The sequence below is a fragment of the Arachis hypogaea genome, chromosome 14 (genome assembly GCF_003086295.3).
Source record: "Arachis hypogaea cultivar Tifrunner chromosome 14, arahy.Tifrunner.gnm2.J5K5, whole genome shotgun sequence".
Taxonomy (NCBI): Eukaryota; Viridiplantae; Streptophyta; class Magnoliopsida; order Fabales; family Fabaceae; genus Arachis; species Arachis hypogaea.
Window position 1 is genome coordinate 69,966,767 of NC_092049.1, and position 13,806 is coordinate 69,980,572.

General features: G+C 40.0%; 1 non-coding gene across 1 annotated transcript; it reads right to left on the reverse strand.

Annotated features, from left to right (window-relative positions):
• Positions 1–1,323: 1,323 nt before the first annotated feature.
• Positions 1,324–1,431, reverse strand: LOC112745796 (small nucleolar RNA R71). Its single transcript, XR_003173707.1, has one exon. It is a non-coding gene; the product is annotated as a small nucleolar RNA R71 (small nucleolar RNA).
• Positions 1,432–13,806: the final 12,375 nt, after the last annotated feature.

Consider the following 13,806-nt stretch of genomic DNA (forward strand, 5'->3'; position numbering starts at 1 on the left):
ATGATTATTAATTTCATGTCAATGGAGTAGAATTTCTACTTGACATGGGGGTTGATTAAGAGGTGATATTTGAGTTGGAATGCTCAAGTGCTTGGTTAAACTGGATGTTGTTGGCTAATTCCATACCTACTAACACTAGACCTCCCCAATGGAGAGGGCTAGGACCTGAGGGTGAAAGTTAGTTCAATCACCATACCTTTCCTCATTTAGTAAGGGAAAATCGAGTGAGAACAACAACCTTTTTACACCACACTTGAGAAGATCCCAATAAGGATAGAAGTTTCACTTAATTATTCCCCCAGTCAAGGCCTTTTATTCAGAATATCAATAATTATTTTCAGTTTATTTTTATTGCCTTAGTTCACAATTATTTTAATTACTTATTATCAAACTCAACTTTCTGGGAATTTTTTATTAATAAATTAGCACTCTTTCCTGCAACTCGTTGGGAGACGACCTGGAACTCATACTCCCAGTATTTTATTTCTAAAATTTGTGACAACCCTTTTTAAATTGGTGAGGCAGATCTTAGCTGGTTAAGAGCTATACGTGCAACGCTATCTCTTAATTGAATTCTCTAAATTGGTTAACTTCTGCCACGCACCAATTTTTGGCGCCGTTGCCGGGGAGTTGCAATAGTGTGCTAAATTATTAATTAGTGTATATATTTTATTTTATTTGCATATTTTATTTTTATTTCTGTTACCATGAGTTACATGTCTCTCTCATTGAATGACGCGTTCATTGCCTGATCCGAGTTTAGTCCCATTTGATCCTGAAATTGAAAGAAATCTTTCACATATTAGACGAACTCGACGTTGGTTAGCCTCCGAGGGTGGTGAAGTGGTTATTATCAATTCACCAGTCTCATCTGAGGGCGAATCTGAACCGCCATCTAAGAGCGAGACAAGCTCATTTACTACTAATCCAGTTGATTTACATTCAGGAAACATGGCAGCACCTAGGAGGATTACTCTCAAGGAGGCAGGAGCACCAAATCTTTCACTGCAGCCATATCAAGTACATCACCCAACTGCAGCTACAGATTTTGAACTAAAAACCGCACTGATCAACTTGATGCCCAAGTTTAATAGCTTACCTGCTCAAGAGCCTATCAAGCACCTTAAGGATTTCCAGACAGCATGTTCTACTGTTAGGCGTCATGGTGCAGATGAAACTTCTATTCTGTTAACTGCTTTCCCATTTTCTCTTGAGGAAAAGGCGAGGGAGTGGTACTACTCCCAACCTGAAGCAACTGTTACCAGCTGGGATACGCTTAGAAGAGAATTTTTGGAAAAATACTTCCCAACTGAAGTCACAGATAAACTGAGAAAAGAGATCTCCTACATTGATCAAGGCGAATCAGAGACTCTCTTTGAATATTGGGAGCGCTTCAACAATCTCCTGGACACATGTCCCCATCATATGATTGGTAAACTAGTATTGATCAGTTACTTCACCCAAGGCATGAACCTCCAGGATAAGACTACACTAGAAGGTGCCAGTAATGGTTCTCTGAAAAGGTACAAAACCGCAGATGAAGCATGGCAGCTGATCAGCAATTTAGCTGAGTCCACTAGGAATCACAGACAGAGGCGCAACCCCAAGGCTGTTGCAGAGATTTCCACTAGCAAAGAGACTACTGCTCTCACCCAGAGTATATGTGAAATGACCAACCTACTGAAGCAGATGCAGCTGAATCAACAACAAGCACAACAAGCTCAGCCTTCACCACAACAGAGCCAACAGTTAGTTCCACAAAGAGTATGCGGGATCTGTGCTGATTATAGTCATTATACTGATGAATGTCGCAGCTCCAGGAAGACAACACTGTGGCAGCCACTCACAACTTTTATGACCGCCCGAATCAAGGATATAATCAACAAGGCGGCAACTACAACCAAGGTGGCAATAATAGCCATGGATGGCAAGACAACTCCAACCAAGGTTGGAGAGATAATTCTAACCATGGCTAGAGGGATAACTTTAACAGAGGAGGCAGAGACAATAATGGAAACCAGAGGTGGAATAGTAATAACAACATATAGCAGAATCAGAACCAACCTTACAGAGCACCTCACCTAAGACAATCACAAGGACCCCAGCAAACCCAACAATAAGTTTCTCAGACTGCTTATTCTAGTTCCTCATCAAATGATGAGATGCTCCGTTCTCTTGCACAAGGACAACAAGACATGCATGCTCAGCTTAACTCTAGTCTGAATGGCTTAACTGCCACTTTACAAGCTCTCGTCTCCCGGATGGATTCCTCACTTAATTTCACACATCAACCTTCAAGCTCTAATGGAATTTCTTCTCAACCACTGCCTAATTCCAAGGGTGGCATCAATACCATCACTCTAAGGTCTGGAACCACACTTCAGGAGAGGAACCATAAGGAGCCAAACCCACCAGAAAACATGCCAACAGAGGATGTGGTGGAAGTGGAAGAAGCTGAAGAAGAAGAGGACGTACAAGACATAGTTGAAGAAGAAGAAGCTCAACCACAAAATGAAGCACCAAGGGATGCTGAAGCTACAAATCGCGCCCCTCCTATTCTATTTCCACAACTTGCAAGGAAGCCCAGAAAACAGATGGAACTTGACCCCAAAATGGTAGAAATATTCAAAAAGGTCGAGGTAACTGTTCCCCTTTTTGATGTTATTCAACAGGTACCTAAATACGCAAAGTTTCTAAAAGATTTGTGCATACATAAAGATAAAATCAATGAATTAGAAACTATTTCTTTAGGTAGTTCTATATCTGCTTTAATGGGAAATATACCTAAAAAATGTAGTGATCCAGGTCCATGTATGGTTAACTGTACCATTGGAGGTGTGATATTTTCTGACTGTATGTGTGATTTAGGAGCATGTGTTAGCATAATGCCTTTGTCTATATATGATACTTTAAGGTTCTCTCCCTTAAAAAGGTCGGCAGCTCGTTTTGTGTTAGCAGATAAAAGCATTATTACAGTAGTTGGAATTACTGAAGATGTACTACTGAGCATTAAGGGGCTCACGTTTCCCATTGATTTCTACAACCTGGAAATGCCCCCTAATGACTCAGGAAAACCATCATCAATCTGCTTGGAAGACCATTCCTGAAGACTTCAAAGTTCAAGCTAGATGCATTCTCAGGAACTTACTCTTTTGAGATAGATGGCAGAACAGTGAGTTTCAGTTTAAATGAAGCTATGAAGCATCCTCCGGAAGATCATTCTATCTTCCAATGCGACATTATTAATGAAACTGTAACTGAAGTTCACCAGGAAGAATTAGAAGAAAAGTACATGGAGCAAGGTCCAAGTGTGGGGACACTTTCTGAAAACCATGAGAAGACTTTACCATTATCACCAGCCCCGGATGATCCAGAGCCTAGCTGTGAGTAGAAATTAGAGTTAAAGCCCCTTCCTCCACACCTCAAGTATGCTTACCTTGAGGACAAGCAGAAGTTCCCAGTCATCATTACAAGGGAACTCACTTCTCAACAAGAAGAACAACTACTCAGTGTGCTGAGAAAACATAAGAAAGCAATTGGATGGAGCTTGGCGGATATAGTAGGCATCAGTCCTTAATTTTGCGAACACAGAATATTCTTAGAAGAGGGAGCAAAGCCTGTCCGTCAGCCTCAAAGAAGATTGAATCCCACCATCTTAGAAGTTGTCAAGAAGGAAGTGACCAGGCTACTTGAAGCAGATATTATTTACCTGATTTCAGATAGTGAATGGGTCAGCCCAGTACAAGTAGTGCCCAAGAAGTCTGGAGTCACAACAATAAAGAATGAGCATGGAGAGCTTCTGACAACTAGAGTGCATAATTCATGGAGAGTTTGCATTGACTATAGGCGTCTCAACCAAGCCACTCGTAAGGATCATTACCCCTTGCCATTCATTGATCAAATGCTTGATCGCATGTCAGGTAAATCTCATTATTGTTTCTTAGATGGTTATACAGGATACTTTCAAATTCATATAGCTCCTGAAGATCAAGAAAAGACTACTTTTACATGTCCTTTTGGGACTTATGCTTATAAGAGAATGCCCTTTGGCTTATGCAATGCACCCGCTACTTTTCAAAGATGCATGATTAGTCTTTTCTCTGATCTTATTGAGAACTGTATGGAAGTTTTTATGGATGATTTTAGCATATATGGTGATTCATTTAGCCTTTACTTAGATAGTTTATCTAGAGTGGTAGACAGATGTGTTAGTACAAACCTTGTATTAAATTTTGAAAAATGTCACTTTATGGTCAAACAAGGAATTGTACTAGGACATGTTGTGTCTAATACTGGCATTTCTATAGATCCAGCAAAGGTGGATATTATTTCTAGTTTACCTTACCCCTCCTCCATGAGGGAAGTCTGTTCGTTCCTTGGCCACGCAGGTTTTTACAGGAGATTTATTAAGGACTTCAGTAAGGTAGCATTACCTTTATCCAGATTGCTGCATAAGGAAATTGAGTTCGAATTCAGTGAAAGATGTATGCAAGCGTTTGATAAGCTGAAGATCGCCCTGACTCAAGCTCCAATTGTGAGGGGACCAGACTGGAACCAGCCATTTGAAATCATGTGTGATGCTTCCAACCATGCAGTAGGAGCAGCGCTGGCTCAGCGCGAAGGTAAGAACCCTTTTGTAATTACTTATGCATCTAAAACTTTAGATGCTACCCAGTCTAATTACACTACTACTGAAAAAGAGCTTCTTGCTATTGTTTTTGCTCTGGATAAATTCCGAGCCTACTTACTTGGTACTAAGGTAGTAGTGTACTCAAACCATGCAGCTCTGAAATATTTATTAGCTAAAAAGGAATCCAAACCAAGCCTAATACGTTGGATACTGCTGTTACAAGAATTTGATTTAGAAATTAAGGACAGGAGTGGTAACCAGAATTTAGTGGCAGACCACCTGAGTCACCTTGAGAACATTAAGGGTGACTCCACTCTTATAAATGATAATTTCCCATTTGACAGCTTACAAGCAGTATCTGAAGTAGTTCCTTGGTATGCACCTGTAGCTAATTATCTAGTTAGCCACACTTTTCCTCCATATTTTACTAAGCACTAGAGAGGCAAGCTGAAAAGTGAGTCCAAATATTATATATGGGACAATCCATATTTATGGAGGTGTGGTGCTGACCAAGTAATTAGACGGTGTGTGCCTCAATCAGAATTCCAGTCCATTTTAGAGGCCTGCCACTCATCTAAGAGTGGAGGGCATTTTGGCCCTCAAAGAACAGCTAGAAAAATTCTAGACTGTGGATTCTGGTGGCCTACTCTTTTTAAAGATGCTGCTGAATTTTGTAAATCTTGTTCCCCATGCCAAAGGTTTGGTAATATATCCAAGAGGGATGAGATGCCTCAACAGCTTATGCTTTTCTGTGAAATATTTGATGTTTGGGGCATTGACTTCATGGGTTTGTTTCCGAATTCTAATGGTTATTTTTATATATTGTTAGCCGTAGATTATTTTTCTAAATGGGTGAAAGTAATTCCTACCCGTACTGATGATGCTAACACTGTTGTTTCCTTTGTTAGAAACGATATTATCTGTCGCTTTGGATCACCACGAGCGATCGTGAGCAATCAAGGTACCCATTTTTGTAACAGAAGACTAACAGGATTACTAAAAAAGCATGGGATAATTCACAAAGTAGCAACAGCTTATCATCCCCAGACCAATGGACAAGCAGAAGTCTCTAACAGAGAGATTAAATGTATTCTGGAAAAGATAGTAAAACCTCACAGGAAGGACTGGAGTGCCAGGCTACAAGATGCACTCTGGGCATATAGAACAGCGTACAAGACACCCATTGGGATGAGCCCCTTCTGCTTGGTATACGGAAAGGCTTGCCACCTCCCCGTGGAGGTGGAACACAAGGCTTTCTGGGCTGTAAGAGAGTGCAACATGAATCTTACGAAAGCTGGTGCTGAAAGGAAGCTACAACTAGCAGAACCAGAGAACCTCCGCCTAGAAGCATATGACAACTCCAGGCGTTACAAGGAGAAAATGAAGGCTGTCCATGACAAACACATTAAAAGAAAAGAATTCAGACCAGGGGAGTTAGTCCTACTATATAACTCCAAACTGAGGCTCATGCCAGGTAAATTGAGATCAAGATGGGAAGGTCCATATAGAGTAGAAAAGGTAGAGCTATACGGAGTTTTCCACCTGCGTCATCCTATTAACTCCAAATTTCTTAAGGTTAATGGACATCGCCTAAAGCTTTACCATGGTGAGAAGATGAAGAATCAAAAGGAACTAGAGATCTTCCTCTTGGAAGATCCACCAAGAGAAGCTGAATGAGCCTAACGAGCGTCCAACTTAAGGACGTAAAAGCAAAGTGCTAGGTGGGAGACAACCCACCATGGTATGATCGTTCCGTTTCAGTCTTAGTTTTATTTTTACTTTATTTTTATGATGTTAATGACTCTTCTCATCATCCCTGCATTTAGTTGCATACAGTTTGCATGTGCATTTTGCATAATAGTTTTTCATTTAAAAAAAAAACAAAAACAAAAAGAACACGCGACGCGGCAGCGTCGCTGACGCGTCCGCGTCACCAGTGCATTATAGAGAAAAGAAAGCTGAACAGCGAGTCACGCAAAAGCATGGCTGGAGGCGTGCCTTAGGTACAAACATGCCCACACGCCCGCGTCACCCACGCGGCCGCGTCGTTTGCAAAATAGCCTCCCCACGCGTCCGCGTCACCCACGCGAACACGTGGCCCTGTAAAATTGACGTAAATAGGTGTATGGCAGCATGTTGCGATGGAGCTGGGCTGGACTGATGCTAGAAGCACCAGCTACATCATGCGACCGCGTGCCCCATGCGACCGCGTCGTTTTCAAAACATCACCATTCACGCGATCGCGTCAACCACGCGATCGCATCACCTTAAAAATTTGGCAAAAAGAGTTTGAAACAGAGAGTCGCGCGAACGCACGGCTGCTCTCGCGCCATTCGCACAATTCAAGTCACGCGACCGCGTGACCCACGCGTCTGCGTCACTTGACAAATTCACATGCCACGCGACCGCGTGACTCACGCGTCCGCGTCGCATGCAGCGCACAGAATATCCAGCTCAACCAAAATATCTTATCTTTTCTTCTCCCAAATCCTTATTTTTCTTTTCCTTTCTTATTTCTTTCTTCCCCCTTCTTCCTTCTCTATTCATCCTCACTTTTTACCTTCTCCGTCCTTATTTTTCACACCCATCATCAAGGTTCTTTTCTTTCTTTCTTTATTTTTTACTTTCCCTTATCAATTTTATTTATGTTTTAAATTTTTTCTTTTCACCTTCATTATCTATATTTTTCCTTATTTTTCTTTCTTTTTATCCCTTTTTATTGGTGTTGAAAATTTATTTCAGTCTTTATTTTCCATATTTTGCTTGTGGATTATTATGGTTTTGTTTGACAATTATATATTACTTTTCATAAAGGTTGCTTGCATGTTCAAATTTTCTACTCTCAATAACATCTTCATCATGCATGCCAAGTGTTTGTGAAAAAGCCCGTATGGCATTGCACATTATTTTAATTTATTCTATTTCACTACTTTAATGCCTGCTTTTCATAAAACCCCTTTTATATTTTATTGATTAAAATAGAATTGTCCATACAAACAGATTGTTAGTTTGAATGATGTGGTAATCTAACTTGGATATTGAATGCTTGATCTATGCTACGCATGCCTTTGCTGGCATGCCAATAAACATCTTGCATTTAATTGTCATCACATGCATTTACTATCTTACCTTTGATGACCTTTTCACATGTAGTCTAGACCATGTGTTAACGACATCCCTCTTTACCGTGCATTGATTACCACTCATAATATTCGCTCTCATGCTCGAACCCTCAAATTTACATGTACTTACCTCTTTTCTTTTTCAGGATGGCCACCAAGAAGGGCAAAGAGAAAGCTACCCCTAAACCACCAGCAAGGAGAGGAACAAAAAGAACATTAGTGGCAGAGCCATCTTCAACAGCAGTAAAGCGCTCAACAAAAAGAATCAAGAGGATCATCAAGGTCGATGAAAAAGAAAAAGCCTTTCCAGCAAAGGACACTACGCGGTTTCCTAACTGCTACTGTGAGCAGATGTTCCCCATCCTGGCAGAGAGGAATTACAACAATGAATACCTTTTCATCCTCCCAAACCGCATTACTGAATTGGTTGAGCCAAAAATTGAACAAAGACAATGGGAATTCCTACGGAGACAGCCACGGCAGGTTAATCTCTCATGGGTAGTAGAATTCTACTCCAACTTTCACATGCCAACCATGCAGTCTATCTATGTCCGTCAGAAGCAAGTCCCCATAACAGAAGAGGCCATTCAACAAGCTTTAGATCTTCCCCCCGCTCCAGCAGGATTGGACGCATTCCAAGAAGCCTCACTCAAGCGCCAGACATATCAATTTGACTGGGACGCCGTTCTCATAGTTATAGCACAACCTGGCAGCAGATGGATCTACGGATACCATCGATCCCAACCAAAAGGGATATCGGCTTTAGCACTTACCTTGGAGGCTAAAGTATGGGTACAGATCATGTCCCATTATGTCTTTTCGAGCACTCACGAGTCCTCCTTCACTGCAGACATGGCTGTTTTACTCTGGTGTATCCTTACTGACCAGCACCTAAACTTACCAAGACACATCCGGAATGTAATGGGACACGTACAGATAGCGGGCAACTTACCTTTTTCTGCCTTGGTTTCAGATCTCGTCTCGACAGCCGGAGTCTCCTACAAAGCCGGGGACACCAAAGCCATACTCCCCTGGGATGATCAGTCCGTCCCTAACAGGAAATATATCAGACCACCAGCAGCCACTATAAGCCAACCTACAGAATCGGCTGAAGACATTCCTCCTTCAACACCACAAGCACCTACAACAAACTAACTGCTCCATCAAATACTTGAAAGGTTGGATCGGCAGGAACACAAAGCAAAGCTAAGAGAGCGCCGTAACAAGCGCCAATTCACATACCTCAAGGAGCTACTTTTGGGAAACTACAAAGACCCAGATACCTCGGAGTCCACTTCATTTACAAGCACAGGGAGCCATGACGATCCTGATGGTGGAGATGCTGCTACCAGCCCCCCTCTGTTCCTGACAGATGGCACCGAGGACGATGCAAAGCCTTAAGTGTGGGGAGGTCGGTCAGTACCTGACTTCCAGAGGTAATTTCTTTTCCTTAAACACCAGTAAAATAGGATATTTAGTTAATTTTTCTTTTGTAAAATAAGATAGATTGCATAGAAATAGGTTATTCACATGCATGTTCTACTTGATTGAAAATAATAAATTTCTTCTAAGACCCTACTTTTTGAAAAATTTCACTAATTTAAACCAAAACCTTTGTGTAAACTTGTTTGAAGTTATATTTGGAACATAGTTTAAAAAGCTAAGAACACACAACCTGTGAGATTTGAGCTTAATTACATGGTTACATTTTTTAACCATAAATATTTTATTCTTGTGTGTTTGCTTCTCTATGATTGTAATCTTATTTTGTTTCATCCTATATGTCCAATATTTAATATGTTATATGCATGCGTATGATTGAGGCCATTATTTGTTCAGCTCACTTATTCCAAATAAGCCTACCTTTTAAATTACCTTTGTCAGCCACTTTGAGCCTTTTTATCCCATTTGTTCTATATTTTACCACATTACTAGCCTTAAGCATAAAAACAAAATATAAACCCAAGTTGAATCTTTGGTTAGCTTAAAATAGGAATGGTGTGTTAATTGAGTATGGGAAAATTGTGGGAACAAGGGTTAATAAGGGGATGTGTCACGATAAAATAATGAGAATTTGGGTACCTACTCATGTGAGACTAGAAAAATTGAAATTCCATGTGCATTGATAATGTTATGTTTACTTTTACTTTTACAAAAAAAAATTATTTATATATATATATATATATATATTGAATAAATATTTAAATAAATAAGGGGAGAAAATCACCCCAATGCTAAGTTAAGTTTAATAAAGATCAATGCATATGTGATACCAATTAAAGAAAAATTGATACATGAGTATGTAATGCAAAAGTGAAGACTATGGGTAGCTAGGCATGATTCTAGAGTTATATAGAGTGTATGTATATTAGGTGGAAGCTTAGGTTAATTAAAAGATTCAATTTATAAAGCTCACTTAGCCATATACATATACCCTTACCCTTACCTTAGCCCCATTACAACCTTGAAAAGACCTCATGATGTTTGCATTGGTATGTTAAATATTGTTGATTGGTTAGGTGAAGAACAAATTTTAGAAAGCATGACTAGAGAAGAGTAGAGTGATTACCCTATACGCTTGAGAAAATAGAGTGCACATACACCATCAGTGAGAGTTCAGTGCTTAATTCTATGTTCCCTGCTTTCATGAGCTGTCTTCTTACAATGTTACCTGTATTTACTATATGAATTGAGTTAATGAAATCTAATTTATATTTGTCTTGAAGAGCTTACTTACTTTTAACTAAGTAGACAAGAAGCATATAGTTGCATATATATATATATATATATATATATATATATATATATATATAGGTTGCATTGCATTTCATGAGTTTTACATGTCCCCACTCATTTACTTTATCTCCTTCAACTAAGCACGAGGACATGCTAATGCTTAAGTGTGGGGAGGTTGATAAACCGTTATTTTATGATTTATATTGTGTTTAATTGTGTGGTTTTATCAAATCTTTACCCACTTATTCATATGATTGGCATGTATTTACAATTCCTTCCCAAAATTGTTTATGGTTGAAAAATTGCTTCCTAGAGACTTTTAATTATGTATTTTAATTCTCATTTATCCTATTCGATGCCGTGATCCGTGTGTTAAGTGTTTCAGGCTTCATAGGGCATGAATGGCTTGGAAATTGGAGAGGAAGCTTGCAAAAATGGAAGGAACACAAGAAACTAAGGAGATGACCAGCGAGCAATGACGTGAGCGCATGGCCCATGCGAACGCGCGAAATAAAGAATTTGCAATAACGCGGACGCGTGCCTGACGTAAACGCGTGGCAAGGAAAAACGCTGAATGATGCGAACGCGTGGATGACGCATACGCGTGACCTGCGCGATCTGCAAAAAAATAGCAGAATACGCTGGGGGCAATTTTGGGCCGCTTTTTAACCCAGTTCTCGGCCCAGAAACACAGACTAAACCTAGGGAACATGCAGAAACTCAGGAGGCATCCACACACATTGAGATTCACACATTAGGATTGCTCTTTGTTTTAGATCTGAGTTTTTAGAGTTGCATTACATTGATAGTTTATGCTTTTGCTTGGATTTTTGGATGCTGAAAGTCATTACCTCCGTTGAAGACATCACTTTAGTTTGTTTCCTTATTCCTTTATTTTTAATTAGTTACTCATTGACTTTATTCAATTAAGTATGTTACATTTTGAATTTATTAATATATGAAGTTATTTTTATTTAATTAATTTAATTCTCTATTTTATTTTAATTAGTTATGTATTCTCATATTTTTATGATTATTAATTTCATGTCAATGGATTAGAATTTCTACTTGACATGGGGGTTGATTAAGAGGTGATACTTGAGTTGGAATGCTCAAGTGCTTGGTTAAACTGGACGTTGTTGGCTAATTCCATACCTACTAACACTAGACCTCCCCAAGGGAGAGGGCTAGGACCTGAGGGGGAGAGTTAGTTCAATCACCATACCTTTCCTTATTTAGTAAGGGAAAATCGAGTGAGAACAACAACCTTTTTACACCACACTTGAGAAGATCCCAATAAGGATAGAAGTTCTACTTAATTATTCCCCCAGTCAAGGCCTTTTATTCAGAATATCAATAATTATTTTCAGTTTATTTTTATTGCCTTAGTTCGCAATTATTTTAATTACTTATTATTAAACTCAACTTTCTGGAAATTTTATAATTAATAAATTAGCACTCTTTCCTACAACTCGTTGGGAGACGACCTGGGACTCATACTCCCAGTATTTTATTTCTAAAATTTGTGACAACCCTTTTTAAATTGGTGAGGTAGATCTTAGCTGGTTAAGAGCTATATGTGCAACGCTATTTCTTAATTGAATTCTCTAAATTGGTTAACTTCTGCCACGCACCATGGCTCCCTTCTTAGGGACAACTTGGACAGGGCTCACCCAGGGGCTGTCAGAAATGGGATAAATAATCCCAGCCTTCAGTAACTTAGTGACCTCTTTTTGCACTACCTCCTTCATGGCTGGATTTAGCCGCCTCTGTGGTTGAACCACTGGCTTAGCATCATCCTCCAATAGGATCTTGTGCATGCATCTTGCTGGGTTAATACCCTTAAGATCACTTATGGACCACCCAAGAGATGTCTTGTGTGTCCTTAGCACTTGAATTAGTGCTTTCTCTTCCTGTGGATTTAAAGCAGAGCTTATGATCACCGGAAAAGTGTCACATTCTCCCAGAAATTCATATTTCAGGGATGGTGGTAGTGGTTTGAGCTCGGGTTTAGGAGGCGTATCCTCTTCCTGAGGAGTTTTCAGAGGTTCTTCCGTTCTCTCTGGTTCCTCCAAATCAGGCTGAACATCCTTAAAAATGTCCTCTAGCTCTAAATCGAGACTCTCAGTCATGTTGACCTTTTCCACCAAGGAGTCAATAACATCTGCGCTCAGGCAGTCTTTTGGTGTGTCTGGATGCTGTATAGCTTTGACAGCATTCAACCTAAACTCATACTCATTGACTCTCAGGGTTATCTCTCCTCTTTGGACGTCAATGAGGGTTCGTCCTGTTGCTAGGAAGGGTCTTCCTAGAATGAGAATTGCACTCTTGTGCTCCTCTATTTCCAGTACTACAAAGTCAGTAGGAAAGGCAAATGGCCCAACCTTGACAATCATGTCCTCAATTATGCTTGATGGGATTTTAATGGAGCCATCAACAAGTTGGAGGCATATCCGGGTTGGTTTAACTTCATCAATCAAGCCAAGCTTTTTTATAGTGGATGCAGGTATTAGGTTGATACTTGCCCTAAGGTCACACAGAGCTGTCTTGGTATAAGCATCCTCTAATGTGCATGGTATCATAAAGCTTCCGGGATCTTTGATGAGCGGATATTTTATACGCTTTTTGGGGGTATTTTCATATAGTTTTTAGTAGGATTTAGCTACTTTTTAGTATATTTTTATTAGTTTTATGCAAAAATCACATTTTTGGACTTTACTATGAGTTGGTGTGCTTTTTTGTGATTTCATGTACTTTCTGGCTGAAATTGAGGGACCTGAGCAAAAATCTGATTCAGAGGCTGAAAAAGGACTGCAGATGTTCTTGGATTCTGACCTCCCTGCACTCGAAATGGACTTTCTAGAGCTATAGAAACCCAATTGGCACGCTCTTAATTGCATTGGAAAGTAGACATCCATGGATTTCCAGAAATATATAATAGTCCATACTTTGCCCGAATTTCAATGACGCAAACTGGCGTTTAAATGCCAACTTCCTGCCCTATTCTGAAGTTAAACTCAAGAGAGGAGATCTCAAACCAATCGCTAGGGGCTAGCTGGACTTCATTGGGCATTCTATACTGCCCACTAGTAACCACTTTGAGATTACTCTCAAAAGAGCAATAATGATCCACTGTATTTTGCAGGGAAACGAAGTGGAGGTTCAAGATCTGATTTCGTGTGAGCTCTACACAATTGCAAACAAGAACTCCAAGGAGGCCAAATTGGCTTACCCAAGCTTAATATATCTGCTATGCAAGGATGCTGGGGTTAAGATGGGAGTGGATGAGTATATCTCAGTCGAGCACCCAATCACCAA